A 16,797-nucleotide genomic window follows, 5' to 3' on the forward strand; every position below is an offset into this window, starting at 1 on the left:
GCTGTAAGTCTTTTCAACACACTTTGCCTGCCGAGTGTGTTCCCATCGTTATCTGCTGTTGTATAAGGTCAAGAGGGAGATGATAAGTCACAAGCAGCCGTGTGAAATTACAGGGTCAGGGTGAAGCACTGGCACTAGAGAGGTGTCAGACTGGAGGGACGAAGGTGATGAATTGGCCTTCAACACAGAGCAGGATGTCAGCGGTGACATAGATTTGACCAGATGAAAGGTTTGGTGCAATGACAGTTATAAATATTGTACTTTTATATTTAACATTTTCTACATTCAGTTGTTTTAATACAATTTTAATTATAGTAGCCTTTCAGCTTTATAAACATGATTATATTTTGCATTTATGTAGAATTTTTAGTCTTTTTGTTTTAAATTGTAATGTAATAAATGAATATGTACCAAAAACCTATAATAAAGTGAGTTATTAAATTAGATATTAAATAATACATTTTAAAAACCTTTGAAGGACTACTTTCTAAGATTAAGTGGCATTTTGTGGTGAGGTTGCAAATTACAACCAAATGGCTACACTTCCCCTCTCGACATTCCTATGAAAGTTACTCAATGGCAAATGAAGCGGAAAAAGCCACTTCCTGCTATCATTACCCAGATAAGAACATACTGTACACACCCAATGAAAGGATCCAATCATGCGGCTCTTTTAGACTTTTCGCAATGTAGTCATCCACCACTACACAGCCGCTCCTTTTCTCATGATTGTGTGTGTGGGGGGAAATCCTTTTTGTGACTCTGTCGCACCTGGAAGTTATAATTCATTGGTTTGGCCACTATGACACATTGGTTTCAAAGCCCAGCAATGTTCCTGGGGGCTTCCCTCTTCCTCTCCTTCCAAGTATGGACGAGTATGGACTATGGTGGCTGCGAAACTTGTGAAAAACATGAAAGACCCTCAATTGTTTGGTTTGTCCATTTTGGGCTACTGTAGAAAAATGGCGGCGCAACATGGAAGAGGACCCGCTCTCTATGTAGATATAAAGGGCTCTTTAAGGTGATTACACACTAATTAAAACATACTTATGAATATTATACTACATTTGCGTTAGATGGCACTAAATCCTAAACACTGGTCCTTGATGTGATGTATTGTATTGTATGTCACTAGTTTATCAGTCTGCATTGCACAATTCATTTGTTTTCTGCATTAACATTTACAGTTTTGATGTTTCTCTGCAGCGTCTCAGTGTCCAGTGAATTGAAGAAACCATATTACACATGTTTAAACTGAAAGGAGATGTCTTTAAACTACTTTAAATACTTAAAGTAAAGGTTTTGAGTACTTCTTCCACCTGCCTTTGACTATTACACCATCTGTAAGAAGCAGGATAGTTGGGAAAGTCACAGTCGTGGTGAGAAATACTGTGTGAGGTCGGGACATGACCTCATCGAGCAGTAGCTTTTAGCTCTGCTGACAGACCAAAAAAGAAAGCAACAGACAGCTGGACGGACAGACGGAGGGGCAAACCGGTGGCAGGTTCACGTCTCACTGTCTTCTGAGCTTCACAGGAACACGATTCATCTTCCTCTGATTTCCTCTTTTTGCCCCTGAGGCCGTTTTTAGCCATTTTGACATTTGTCTGCGTTACTTAAAACTGTGACTGACACAGAACGTCAGATCACAGCTCTGTAAGCTTGCACTCTGTGGATTCATGAGGAGGATTAGTGTGCAGACTTGTTCCCAATGTGCCGTATGTGACCTTAACTCCATTTATTGGTTTGTTGATGTTTGTGTATTTGTGTGTGTTACCCCCTTACTCCTCCTCTTCTGATCTGGGTCACCTCCCACCCTGCTGTAACCCAAACTGATCGTCCCTCCAAAACATCACATCACGTGTCATTTTGATGGATTCATTCGTATCTGTGCCGCAGCCAAACAAACATTATAGACAAATTCAAGTGTTCTAATACATTTGATACCTCGGCACGCTCACTGACGATTTTGTTTCCCTTTCCAGAGACCTTTCCCATCTGTCACATCCCATAACTCAAACACATGCTGTGCAGGGTTTCCACCACAAGAAGCTCAACTAGTGAGTGTGATTTTTCATTAAACACCAATATATAGACATTCAATTTTTACCTTTATTTAGTTTGGGGGAGTTTCACTTCGACGTTCTCTCCTTTGCTTTGTTCGAGAGCATCTTACACAGTCAAATAACACTTCCGTCCTATTGACTCCAACCTCCTTTCACTTCTAATGAAGCCTGCACAATGTGTTTCCTGTTTCGTTACAATTTCCAGCAAGCTCAGTCAGCTTCACATGTTCAAGTTCACTTCTGCTCCACTTTGAGTCAATGTGCTCAGTCAGCTAATAGAAAAACTGCTGCACAGCGTTTGGAAATGGAGAAGTTATCATTCTGGTGTGTTTCGTCACCGTTTTTTTGCGTTATCATACTACCAGCCTACAGGAACATGACATTGCGTCTTTTTTTCAGGGCTGAGTTCTGGGAAACATGGTTGAATGGAGACATGAACAGTGGTGGCAGCGATGGAGATGCAAGTGCTGTTTTTTTACTTCACTCCACAACCAGATTAATCCTGCTGATCTGCGGATTAAACCGGCAACCTTATGGTCATAAGGGCTGCTTTTAACATTAGGCCATCATTACGCCCCCCCCCCCCCCACCCCACACCCCTCCGTCTCAAATGTACCTTGAACTTGTAGGATGCTCACACTCATAAAATTGGTCAAAATTACAAACTGTGTCATATTACTGACACCTTTTTTTTTTTTTTTTTTTTTTTTTTAAGCACAGACCACTTTATTAGGTACACCTGTCTAATCTAAAAGTAGAATTCATGGCAGAGCTGTTGTATTGGATTACATTAGATTGTAAAGATGTACCCAATAAAGAGGGCAGTGAGTGTACAGTATCTGTTCCAGCATGAGATGTGCAAGTCATCAATAAATTCAGTATTTAGACTTATTTCTATATTTTTTTTACCTTTTTCCTTTTTATTCTATACACTATATGGCCATACGTTTGTAGACATGCATGCTATTGGCTGTTTGCCTGCTGCAAGTTGATGAGTAGGACAATTTTACACTTTATGTGCTTTGTCCATCGAAAGAGCAGGATTTACTGACAAGAAACAGTCTTAAAATATCCAATAAATTACAGAAACAAAGTATACTTAGTTAAAAGTTCCCATGTAAGAGGAAAAGGAGGTCTGTTGATTTTGGGCCTTGAAATCCTCGGCTGGAGCCTGGCCAGGGACTTTTGTTGCATGTAATTTCCCATCTTTTTCCTCCCTTATCTATCTACTATGTATCTCTAATAAAGGCATAAACATGGCCAAAAAGGGTCACACAGACAGACTAGATGGCCAACACTCCTCAATGACTTAAATCACAAAGTCTAATTTTAGTCCTGCTTCTCTTCCACAGCTACATACGTCAGCACTTCATAAAATAATTAGACAAGTACATTTTTTATTTGGCTCAAAGTTGTAATAAGAACTATGCAGAGCTGGTGCCAATATACGATACGACACGTACCCATCGCAGGAGATCTGTTTGCCTCCTTCAGATCCAAATGAGATCCATGAACCGCGTGTTCACGTGCAAGTGAGAGGCTCCAAAACCTGAGTTTTCTCCAAGTCAGCTGCTAAACAAAACTGCAGGCGTGGCAATGTTAGGTAGGTCGGTCAGACTGAAATATCTTGACAAAACTTTGGATGAAGTGCAATGAAATTAAGAACAGATACGTGTGGTCTCCAGAGAATGAACTCTGATGTAAATCATTGGATTTCATCAGAAAACTGAGTCAGAGAATCTCTGATAATGACCTCATTTATGGTTTCAAGATGGATTTACACTGACGTTAAATCCTCCAGAGAGACACACTATTAGTTTATACTGTCATAGAACAAAAAGCATACAAATGAAAGGATAATTATAATTTGTTACAAATCGGATGTTTGAAGTTTCAGCCATTATTAACAGCAACATTTCTACATGTTTGTACAAGTTTGATAAGGAAGGAAACAAGAGAAAGGTTTTTGTATATTTTTAAGGCTCTCAGTATGCTTGAAATGAACAAATCTGTACAACACATCATACGACAATATCTCTTTAAACATTCATTAGGACACAAGTTCTTCTACTCCAGTTTTATGGGCAGGTGTGTCGGATCATAATCTCTGACTCTGACAGGACAAAACAAATCCACTTTTATGCACATTATTACAATTACGATTATATTAGATATTTCAGTCCTCAGCTGATTTGGTCCTCTTGAATAAATGATTCAAAAACTCTACACTGAAGAACAAAATGTTTATACAAACGTTTGCTCTAAATGCTGTGTATCAGGATGTATGTCATATGGAGAGAGCAGCCATTGTTTCCTGTACATTTGGGTCTTGGGCCTCAAAAAAAAGGTTTTCAAACAAAGGAAATCTTAGACATAAATCTTCCACAGTCCTTGAGGACCAACATTTTTTTAAAAAGTTAGCACAAGTGATTGACAGTGTGCAGGTTTATAATTCAAATATACTCGGCAGCAGGCCCTATAAGAAGTTATTCTAATATTAGTTAATAATACTGGGAAATTTGTCCTATTACACTCATGACCCCACCCATTGACCCCTCAATCAAATTCTCTGTCAAGGCAAGAAACTAACTTATATCACCATTTAAACATGTAGTTCTCGTTTTTTTAGCATCTTTCCAGAAAGTAGAACCATAGTTTGAATACCAGCTGCTGTGTGTAACAATGTTGTATTAGAAGAGCTGGATACCGAGCCGAAAATGATGCCCATTCAGTCCAGTAAGAATCTTCCAGGTTTTAGGGTTAGGTTGTGCGGCCTGCTGAATATAGACAGTAGTGTTTCTCCCGTTCGGCCCATAGACTTTACATTGTGACTAACCGATTTTAAATAGCTTTTCTTGGCTTAAGGAGAGTTTTAGAAATATAACCTGTCCTTCTATCTTTTAGAATGGTGGTTTATGGTGCAAATGCTTTTTGGGCCACAGGTGTATTCTTCACTGCAATACCGCAAATGGCCACTAGTCAAAATTGGCTCCAAGACTGAGTGGTGGCACTGTATCCAGCTCTTATTATACATACATGGTCTTCTGCGTTTTTAAATTATGTGACATATTTATGATCTGTGCTCATGCCCTCCAGCCTTTCTTTTCACACTTTCTCTGAAACACTTAGACACATGTACTCACACACACCGTTACACCAGCCTGGCATACTGAAGACACATAGCGTTAATGCAACATATCAGGTGAAATGTCAGGAGTAGAGTTGGGATCGGAATAGTTCTCAGACCATCGGCTGCCCCCCCCCCCCCCCCACCTCGGAGTGGTTTGCCTCCCAAGTGTGATACGATAATCAAACTGTCTCCTGATAGAGATTTTAATTATGCAGCCCCTATAACAATGGAGGGAGTAGACAGGAGTCCAGGATGTCTTGTATTGAAAAAGGTTTATTTTCTTGGCCAAGGAGTAATGAGCGAATGATCAGTACACATTACATGCTACTGACGCTTCCTTCATATTCTGAAGCTTCTCTCCTCCGGGATAGACTTTAAACCACACAGATAATGCCCAAGGTTGAGTCATGCCCAAATATGGACAGATCCAACACATCTACAATATACAGAATTTAGTGTACTGGTCTATAGACAAAACATTGCTTAGACAACACTCAGGACCTTTGTCCTACATCCAACACTATATCAAAACTCTTGACTGCAGTTGCCTCTACTCCATTCAGGGAAAACAGTCAAACACATATCTGACCTCGGCTGCTATAGCAACCCTATCAGAAATGGCTCCTGTTTTCCCCAAAAGGAGCAGACACACAGAGACAGTGTCTAAACCCTATCATTTGGTGAGGCCTTGCTTATGACCGCAAAGCCTAGTTTGACCCAGTGCATATTAATGATGGAAAATTCCCTAACAATCCCCTCTTATTGATCAGGAGATCAATACTGACTACCCATACTCTAGACATTACAGTGGCAAGACTACCCACGGAGTACCTCAGAACAGAAGCAGCATCTACCGTACAAATCCACAAAAGTCACATAAGACAATCAAATAGTATTGAAAACATAAACTCTCACAGTAACATCATTCCGTTACAATTAATGTCCCTAGGGAAAAATAAAATTAATTTAAAACATTTCATGAAAATCATTGAAAAACATTTCATGCAAATCATAACAATTCCCCTCTTATGTACCACATGCCTATTCTGTCACATGACACATGAGTTCTGCCTTCCGGCCAACAAGGGCAGTTGTGAAGCTCACCCTCAAAGGAATGAAGAACCCCTATAATACTGAAGTATTAAAGGCGCTCAGGACAGACGTCATGAGTCATATGCACCTATCTCACAGAAGCTATATTTCCCTAAAGATCCTGAAAAAGCAAACAAGAACCCTGTGCTAACTACTCCTAGTCTAGCAAGGTGCTTAAGGCCACGCCTCGATGGTATGGAGGTAACAAGACCTATGGTTTACCTTATCTTATCCTATTAGGAAACCTTACACTTTGAAAGGTGGTACATACATACACTTGTGATTACAGCAATACAGCAAAATACTCATTTCATCCCTGAAAAGGAAAAGTTAAATCACATTAACAATTTTAATCATTGTCACACATTTAATTTATGCACTGACGAGTCTTCAACCCATGTACTTAACGTACAGTCGAGGGTCACCACCATGGAGAGGTTACTAGCACTTTCGAAGCATGGTGGCCTTGAATCCATCATCCGTTTCATCCTCTTCATCAGTTGCAGTTGTTTTTCTCTTTTTTATTGCATTCAAATACACATTTATGAAATCAAAATCACACAAAACATTCTCTATAAACTACACAAAGAAATGATTCTGCTTATTCAAACTAGAGAAATGTTTAACTGTACTTCATTAAACAAAAATGATTAAAGTGATTAATAGATATTTTGAAATTTGGAACACACAATAAAATCTGGAATCGTTAAAACAATGAAACCCTGAAAGGAAAATAAAACAAGGAGTACATGAACACACAGAAGCCTCTGAGTTTCATCCGCAGACAGCAGGTGATACGCATCTGCCCCAGTTTAACACTCAGACACATCACGCCTCCCACTATCTGACTCCCTGATTCATTAAACTAAATACTTTTGCTTACAGACCTGAGGTCTCCTCCTCCTCGTCATCATCCTCCAGGGAGAGGTCATCCAGCCCAAGACGCTGTATCCACTCCTCAAAGCCTCGATAATCATAATATCTCATTGTCACATTATTGTTAACATTTGTGTCAACAGTTGTACACACCTGGGGTGCTTGAATGACGGATTTAGTGGTCTTTTTCACCATCAGCTTAATCAGCCAACTCATACAGGCACAGAGGAGGATGAGGAGGAGAATGATGACCAGCAGTGTAGTCAAAAGCTTGATCAGGTTGGACCCCCATGGCCCGAAGATACCTGAAAAATCTCCAAAATTAAACCCATGGTTAACATGTACTCCCTTTATACCTAATGCAGTTTCATGTGCCATATTTGTTGCTACTGAGCTTCAAAAAATGAATTACTCCGTCCTTGCATTCAGAGTCTATTACCTGGTTTGTTTCTCCAGGGCTCTCCCGCAGAGGGCACCCCCTCTTTGAGGACTCTGTAACTACAACTGTATCACGAGCAGAGAAGCCTCCCTGCTCTCCATCTCCTGAAACTTTCAGACCTGTAACTTGGCCCAGTCCACCTAGCAGGAGTGAAAATATGAGTAATCGTCTGATTACCTTTAATTGACCTGCACATCCTCTCCGGCAGCTGGGGGGGCAAGTCTGCACCTTGTGGCATGAATCCATTCTGCCTTTCCTTCAACCTTTAATGCTGTCCTGGTTGTCAGCAGCACCTGGTACGGTCCTTTCCACCTAGGAGACAAAGACACTTTTTCCAGAGATTTGATTAGTACATAGTCACCCTCCTTAAAAGGATGAATTGGTTCCTCTGATGGTTTGGGGAGCCTTTCGGATACCTGCAAATGATATTTTCTCAAAATCTCTGTTAGTTTTTTCACATAATCAGTCATGAACTCATCCGTCCAGAGCAAGGTAGTTTTGTGTGGAGTTAAAGGGGGGCTTGTCCCTGTGGACATTGGCCTCCCCATCAACACTTCATGAGGACTAAGTCCTGTGGTTGCGTTTGGTGCACTTCGAATTGAATACAACACCAGAGGTAGGGCGTCAGGCCATTTCAGACCCGTCGCCATTACCGTTTTAGTCAGTCTTTCTTTGATAGTTGCATTCATCCTTTCAACTTGTCCTGAACTTTGTGGGTGATAAGGAACATGTAACTGCCACTTGAATCCTAAAATAGCTGACAGTCCCTTTGTGATGTGTGATACAAAAGCTGGACCTCTGTCACTATCTATTCCCTGTGGCACCCCGAATCTTGGGATTACTTCCCTTAGAAGACACTTCACAACAGTTCTAGCATCTTCTTTCCTGGTTGGGAAGCATTCAACCCACTTTGAAAATCGATCAGTTATGACTAACAAATACTTGTAGCCTTGACAACTGGGCATATGTGCAAAATCTATTTGCATATTTACAAATGGACCTGATGGGGGTTCTAAATGGTCATGTCGCACAGTGCTGTTCTGTTTTCTGGTCTGTTGGCATATCAAGCAACTTTCAACAAGAGTTTGTGAGACCTGTGTGATACCCGGTGCAAACCATTGTGAGCGAATAACATCATTGATCACCCCTCTTCCGACATGTGCTGGTCCGTGTGTAACACGTGCCAGAACATGTAGGAGAGCTCGAGGACAAACTGGTCGACCATCAGGGTGGAGCCACAAGCTAGACTCCGCATCAACTGTACAACCTTTTCTCAACCAAAGACTACGCTCCCTATCATCAGCGTGATTTTGCAACATCACGACATCATTAACGGAGGGTAGCGAAAATGGATGGACAGGCTGTGTGGAGGCACACTGACGTACCATGGAGGAAGAGGAAGTTGCTGCTTGTTTGGCTGCGAAATCAGCCATTGCATTTCCTCGTGAAACAGGATCATTTTCCTGACTGTGAGCAGCACATTTCACAATTGCAAGCTGGAACGGGCGCATAATGGCGTCTAGCAGGTCATTTACCAACGCATGATGTTGTAATGGCCTGCCAGACGATGACACAAACCCTCTCATTTTCCATATTTGACCGAAATCATGAGCTACACCAAAAGCATATCGTGAATCAGTGTAGATGGTGGCAGTTTTACCAGAAGCGATAATACAGGCCCTAGTGAGGGCATATAGTTCTGCTGCCTGCGCTGAAGTGCCAGGAGGCAGAGCTCGTGCTTCTAAAACCTCCCAATCATTTACTACTGCATAGCCCGCTAGGTGAACATTGTCAGATGGTCTGCTAGCTGAACCATCAGTGTAAAGAATCATCTCAGAGTTAGGTATTGGTGTCTGCAATAGGTCTGGCCTTGGTGATGTACACATATCAATAGTAGCAATGCAATCATGCTCAATTTCAGTTGTGTCAATCAGTGGAAGGAGAGTGGCTGGATTTAAGGGGGGTGAGCGCTTTAAAGTTATGTGTGGGCTGGAAAGGATAGTTGCCTCATAACCTGAACGTCTAGCTGCTGTCATGTGTTGAGTAGCTGATGTGCTTAAAATGTGTAATACTGCATGCGGAACGTGCACGACACAGTCATGAGCCAGTACAATGGGAGCGGACTTATCAAGCAGAATAGCAACTGCAGCCACCGCTCTCAGGCAACCCGGCATACCAAGGACTACAGGGGTCAGTCGAGACGAATAGTACGCAACAGGACGGTAGTGAGACCCATGTTTTTGTACTAGAATGCCTGTAGCAAAGCCTTCTCTCTCATGTACGTGTAGATGGAACGGCTGATGATAGTCCGGCAATCCTAATGCTGGAGCCATGGTGAGAGCATGCTTTAAGTTCTGAAAAGCTTTTTGCATGTCATCAGTCCATTGAACTGCAGTGGGAGCTGACTGCAGTGTGGCTGCTCGCAATACAGAGTCCATAGCCGCATACTCATAAATCCAGTGTCTGCAATAGTTCGCCATCCCTAAGAATGAAAGCATGCCCTTCTTAGTTCTGGGGGGAGGCATGTTGACCAGCAGTTTCACCCTTTCTGGTGATAGGAGGCGCTGTCCATCCTTCAGGAGGTGACCCAAATATGTGACCTCAGATCGGCAAAATTGCAGTTTGGGCAGTGATGCTCTATGTCCACACTCAGCTAACCTCTGCAGGAGCAAGATTGAATCAGTTCGACAAGCTTCCTCGGATGGAGAGGCTATCAAAAGATCATCTGCGTACTGCAGAAGTGTTGAACCCCCTGGGAAGTGGAGGTCATCAAGGTCTCTTTTTACCGCTGCTGCGTACACTGTTGGACTCTCAACATAACCCTGTGGCAAACGCCGCCATGTATACTGTTTGCCTTTGAACGTGAATGCAAACAGATACTGGCTATCTGGATGCAACGGTATAGAGAAAAAAGCTGAACATAGATCAATGACTGTGTAGTGTGTTGAATTGGATGGTAACGAGGCTAAAATCGAATTAGTGTCTGGCACAATGGGAGCTGTGGGCACGACAATATTATTAATAGCCTGCAAATCTTGCACAAATCTCCATTCATCTGGACGATTTGGTTTTGGGATGGGCAAAATGGGTGTATTGCATGGACTGGAAGTTTGCACCAGTACATTTTGATCCAATAGAGATTGAATAACTGTTTCAATTCCAGTAATGGCTCTATGAGGCAAGTTGTACTGTCTGATAGCCGGCAATGTGACATTTGGTTTGAGTGTGACTTTATGAGGTGGAGCCGAATTCACAAAACCTACATGATTTTTATGTTTTGCCCATAAATATGAGGGAACCTCTGATAATTCTGATGGAGGCCCATATTCTGCAGGGTGAGGTGGCTGAAACAAAACAAATGTGCTCTCTGGTAACTGAGTGTTCTCACTTAATGATAACAAATACAGTTCCTCGCCCAAGTTTATTATTGTTTGGTTTTGAGAGGCTGTTACAGCTCCTCTCAGTGCTTGGCATCGAGCCACCATTTTATCAAGATGTTTTGCCTCTTTTCCGGGTGCAACAGCCACAGTGATGTGTGGAAATGAATCTTTAACATCAAACAGTGTATGTTGTGTATCAGACAGTCGGATTGGAATAGCGCACCCCTGCGGACCAACAAACAAACATTGCTCTCCAACCCCTCTTGTTTGTTTAGGAAATCATTAGCCAATACCTTATACTGTTCCAAAGGGTTAAAGGCTGCTGTGCAATGACAAGTCAGGAGAGGCCTCATGGCAGACATCAATGATGCACATGCTGGTGATGTTGTGGCAATTTTCTGAATGTTGGGCACTGTGAACATAGAAGACATGTTAAAATTTGGCAATGTCCAACAGTACAAACAATCAACAGAGGATTGCAAAAACTGAAATGCTTGGGCTGCTCTGTGATCAGGTAGAGTTAAATACAGCCCTTCAGGGGTGCAGTGAATTGTTGCATGGAGCTTACAAAGCAAATCTCTCCCCATGAGGTTAATTGGGCTCTTTTCAGATATCAGAAAAGAGTGCTGTACATTTGTGCCTTCTACGCTTATCTCAGCTTGATGTGATAATGGTTCTTTATTAGGAATGCCAGAGACTCCGACTGTTGTGATAAATCTAGAGGTCGGAGTGCACACATGCTCAGAAGATTTTACTGTGGAGATAGTTGCTCCGCTGTCCACCAAAATATCAACATTATTACCATTAACTTGAACTGACATCATTGGATCCTCAGAGGGATTTTTGGAAATTTGAATAGTTGCAGCTTGAATGTGAATTGGTTGTTCTGATCCTATCTCTCCATGGCCTCCCTATGCTTGATTGTAATATGTCTGCGATGTGTGCGCAGCCGGCTGAGGTGTGTGTGTGTTAGGAGGAGGAGGATGGGGAGGAGGAGAGTAAGGGTTCGGCTGTTGAGAATATTGGGGCGCCTGTTGGGGTTCGTATGTGAGGCGAAGCTGGTTTGGATTTATGGGATTACTTTGACACTCTTTGGCCCAGTGTCCCTTTCTTCCACATCTGCGACAATTTGATTTCTTTTTGTTGTACTTTCTGTGTGTGGGCTGCTCTCCACTCTGATACGGTGCCTGTTGCACCATCTGTTTAGACCTAGAAGTGGATTTTTCAGTAGTGAAAATACCACTCCTGTACATATCCATCAGCTTGCCTTTTGTTGTTTTCCAACCTATTCTTTGCCAATCTGGGGCTGACAGTTTGTATGCTGTGGAAATTTGTGGTTGCATATTTTGCAGCAAAATGTGAATGGCAAAGAGAGCATTCTCCTCTCGTTTCATTCCAGCATTATTATCCCACACTTGCATAAATCGCTGAAGAAATTCAGGCACACCCTCATTAAGACCTTGAACACAGTCAACCACTTCTGAGAAATCACACTGCGTTTTAGCACATTTTGTTATTGCTGTTTTAGCTTCATTGTTCATCCAAACACTCATAGGTCTGACTTGCGGCCACTGGCCATCCTCCGTTGCATCAGGGAAAACAAATTCATCCTTACACAGAGGCCAATGAGTGCCATATGTAAATTCAAGCAACATTTGGACATCAGGTATCAGACCGTTATACACCTTACATGTTTGAGACAACCACAGCCAGTACTTCTCAGCCTGTGCTATTGGATTTGGAGACTTTCTGGCTAAATCCAAAATTTCAGCAGGTGTCCATGGTTTGCAAACAGCTGTCTCCCCAATCATTATTTTAGGAGCATTAAGGAAACCTGACCCTGTGTCAGCCTGTTGTCTCTGTCTAGTAACTCTGGGTGATGTATTTGTCTGTTCCACATTTTCACTGGTGTTTCTTACTGTTTGACAATCTCTCTGTCTTCTAAATTTTGTTGAATCAATTTGTATGGTTTTAGACTCCAAACTACCACCTGCGCTGGACGTATCATTGCCCATTTTTATCACTTTACAACATCAGATAAAACATACGATTTCAACAGCATCTAGGACTCCAACTCCTCTTTTACAATAGCAGCAGTGTTGGTTTGAAGCTTAGAATATACGTGTATACACAAAATTACCGGCGCCAAGGCTCAAACCGAGCCATGTTTCCCAAAGGACACAGAGCAGATAGTCCGCAATCTTGATTTAAGCGAGGTAGAGCCAATTACTATCCCCGAAAACGTCTTTTCTTACAGCTTAAATCTCATGCGGGTCCCTCTGTGTCGAGCTCAGCCCGAAGCTGGCCCAGAAACCAAAAACAGCCACAATGTGGCCCTACGAGGGGTCGAAAACACCCACCCCTCCTGACCCTCCAACACCACACACTCTGCTATTACAACCAATCGTTGTCAATCACACTGATTCTGATACAGTATCCATGTTTTAGTCAAATGGATATTTCGTCTGTGATCAGTGCCAATTGATGGGCTTTCTTACTTTTGTCAATTTGCAAAATTAAAATCAAAAAGGTTCTTTTATTTTGATCTCGTCAAACAACGACATGGTAAGGCATAAATTCATAAAATTTGCACTTACCCAGTCGTTGTTATGTTGAGATCCTGTTCGTGACGCCAGTTTGATAGAGATTTTAATTATGCAGCCCCTATAACAATGGAGGGAGTAGACAGGAGTCCAGGATGTCTTGTATTGAAAAAGGTTTATTTTCTTGGCCAAGGAGTAATGAGCGAATGATCAGTACACATTACATGCTACTGACGCTTCCTTCATATTCTGAAGCTTCTCTCCTCCGGGATAGACTTTAAACCACACAGATAATGCCCAAGGTTGAGTCATGCCCAAATATGGACAGATCCAACACATCTACAATATACAGAATTTAGTGTACTGGTCTATAGACAAAACATTGCTTAGACAACACTCAGGACCTTTGTCCTACATCCAACACTATATCAAAACTCTTGACTGCAGTTGCCTCTACTCCATTCAGGGAAAACAGTCAAACACATATCTGACCTCGGCTGCTATAGCAACCCTATCAGAAATGGCTCCTGTTTTCCCCAAAAGGAGCAGACACACAGAGACAGTGTCTAAACCCTATCATTTGGTGAGGCCTTGCTTATGACCGCAAAGCCTAGTTTGACCCAGTGCATATTAATGATGGAAAATTCCCTAACATCTCCCCTTAATAAGCTTGCTAATTCATGAGTTTTGGCTCAGGACGGTCAGAGAGATAACTCGTAGTATCTCCATTCCTTTCCTCCAAGCAGATGATCTCTTTATCTTAACTCTCTTTAACAGCACCAAGAGCTGTTTTTTGGTTGAAACCAGGAGCTGATAGACTACATGAGACTGGACGTTGGGATGAGTGAAGGGGCTGTTGGGATAAGGTCAAAGGTTAAAGTCACTCATGCTTGCTTTGAAGTTTTGAGCGAAACTCGAGCCAACACCTCCGCTGGGTGATTTAGATGGATGTTTGTGTGTGTGCTTCTAAAGGGGTGGTCAAGGGCAGTGGGTCAGTGTGTGTGAATACTTGATGGTTAATATATGTGTGTGTCTGAGTATTTAGATATAAATCCTTCAATAGTATCCTGTCATACCATCAACTCCCTTATTTGATGTTTTAAAGGCATAAAAAGAAAAATTGCAACAGCTTTTAAATTGAGGTTTAGTTTTATGAGTCCATGCATGAAGTTGTTCATTGCTTGCAACTTTTCAGCAATAAATCAATAAAAATAGTTGTTTGGAGCTTTATAAATACATAAGTTTGAATTCTAACAATTGATGTGATAAGTCAACTTTTATCTGAATTGAACTGCAATCGCAGCTGGAGTTGTAAGGTTTCATTTAGCTAAAGTGTCTGTATGATATATGTGGAGTTGTCACTGAGGCCTCAGAGGGAGGGTCGTATCGGGTAAATAAGGGCCTCATCTTTCTTCAGCACTGGATTTACTGTGTTTAAAAGATCATAGCTTTCCCTTTTTAGAACTGCAAAGGTTAATTACATTGTTAAAATAAACACTAAAAGTTGACACAACTATGTTTTATTAGCCTCAAACAGGTCTTAAACAGGAAATAAAGACCTGGTGTGTTAGTGTTTAATAGATTTCGGCTCCTGAGATGGTATGTGAGGTTTTTGTTTTCTCCCCAGCTTGTTATTTATGACTCCTGCAGGTTTATTAGACTCGGCAGCGGTTCAGCATTCTGCGGTCTGCCACTCTCGCTCTACTCTCAACCTCCTCTCACTCTCTAAACACTGCTGACTGTCTTTTTTCCATAGAGAAGTGTTGAAGATCAAATGTTTTCTGGCAGACAAATTGTACAGTAGCCGGCCCTGCTACGGTGGCTGCTTGGGAAACACGGACCAGAAGTAGTTGTCTGAATAAATAAATTTGGGTAATGCCATTAAATGTGATATCAGAGAAGTGAAGAACCTCAGTGTTTAAAAGGCAGAAACCAAAGAACCTCCGTTTTTCAGTGTTTTCAGTTTACAAAGCGGCAAACTTGAATAACACCGACATCTCTGCAAAACCTTTTTTTTCATTTATCTAAACCAGAGGTGTCAAACATAGGGCCTGCAGGCCAAAACCGGCCTGCCAAGAGCTCCAATCTGACCCACTGGATAAATTTGTAAAGTATGAAGATTGCAGCAATTCCAATTTTCTGCTGCTTCAGAGTTTGTTCTCCAATTCCCTCTGAAAAAACAATGAATGCATATTGTTATCATATTTAAATCATTCATATATTGAACATTGTACAAAATGTTGTCAATCAGCAGCTTCTGTAAAGACATAATATTACTGAAATTGTTTTTCTTAAGACATCTCAGGCTGTTCATCTGTTCTGTAAATAGATTCTTTATTATAGTAAAGTCATAATATATATTGTATATTATTTTTAGGTTTTACTGGTCTGGCTTACTTGAGATCAAATGGGGGTGTATGTGGCTCCTGCACTAAATGAGTTTGACACCGCTGATCTAAACTTCGACATTTGTGGTCTTAACTGACCACTTAAATCTACAGGGTAGTGATTATTAACTGCATTAATACTCCTGGATATGCTTTAAAGGACATTTTTGGGGTTTTCTAGAAAATACAGTACCAGTCAAAAGTTTGGACACACTTTCCCATTCACATCAATGCGAAAGTGTGTCCAAACGTTTGACTGGTACTGGAAACATTTATCTTTGGCAACAAATCTTATGTACAGAGCCAAACCAACAATGACCTTATCTGCTTACGAGTATTGTGTGTTTTTCCAAATCCTGATATATCTTATCCCATAGACCTCTGTTGTTGTCCTTGATGTTGGTTTGCGCTGTTTGTTTATAACTTTTTTAGTGACTCACCTCCCTTGTTTTCCTTTGCGCTGTTGCAGTTTGCTATCTACCTGGTTACACAAGCACATATAAACCTCTGTGCTTTGTTTAGACATCTGATAAACCCTCAGACTCATAATGCTGTTACTGAAAGTGTTTTTTTTTGGATCTCATATCATCATCTTATCTCTACCTGGAGCAACATGCCCATACTGAATCCTTTTTTTAAAAGGCAGTGCTATTTCTGGCCTGAACTCCTGCTAATGTTAAATGAGAGGATTTCTTTTAGTTCATTCTTCCAGTACTTCATATGTATCCCTCTGTGTTTCAAACTGTGTTCAGCGTGTGACTTGGCCGGTCTGTGAGGTCAGAGCTGTCACTGACACATACATGGTGCTGAAAGATTGTACTGTCAAATTAACGACCGTGGATCTATTTTTGAAAACATCTGGGTAAGCTCTCCAGCTGGTCCCC

Source organism: Scomber japonicus, chromosome 15 (assembly GCF_027409825.1).
Source record: "Scomber japonicus isolate fScoJap1 chromosome 15, fScoJap1.pri, whole genome shotgun sequence".
Lineage (NCBI taxonomy): Eukaryota > Metazoa > Chordata > Actinopteri > Scombriformes > Scombridae > Scomber > Scomber japonicus.